Genomic DNA, 226 nt, shown 5'->3' on the forward strand with positions numbered 1-226 from the left:
TCATTACTTTGGCAAAGTAGGATCGATTGGGAACTCGGAGTCTTTAACGGTGGAGATGGCTAAGCTAAACCTCGTCGTAGGACAACGATACGCGAACAAAGACGAGTTGGAGAAACGAGTTAAACTTCTTGCAGTGAGAGATGGATTTGATTTTTCAGTACCAAAATCAAATACGACTATAGTGAATATTAAGTGCTGGGTTGAAGGATGTCTTTGGAGAGTTCGT

This window comes from Capsella rubella, unplaced genomic scaffold (genome assembly GCF_000375325.1).
Source record: "Capsella rubella cultivar Monte Gargano unplaced genomic scaffold, Caprub1_0 scaffold_6, whole genome shotgun sequence".
In the NCBI taxonomy this organism is placed as follows: Eukaryota; Viridiplantae; Streptophyta; class Magnoliopsida; order Brassicales; family Brassicaceae; genus Capsella; species Capsella rubella.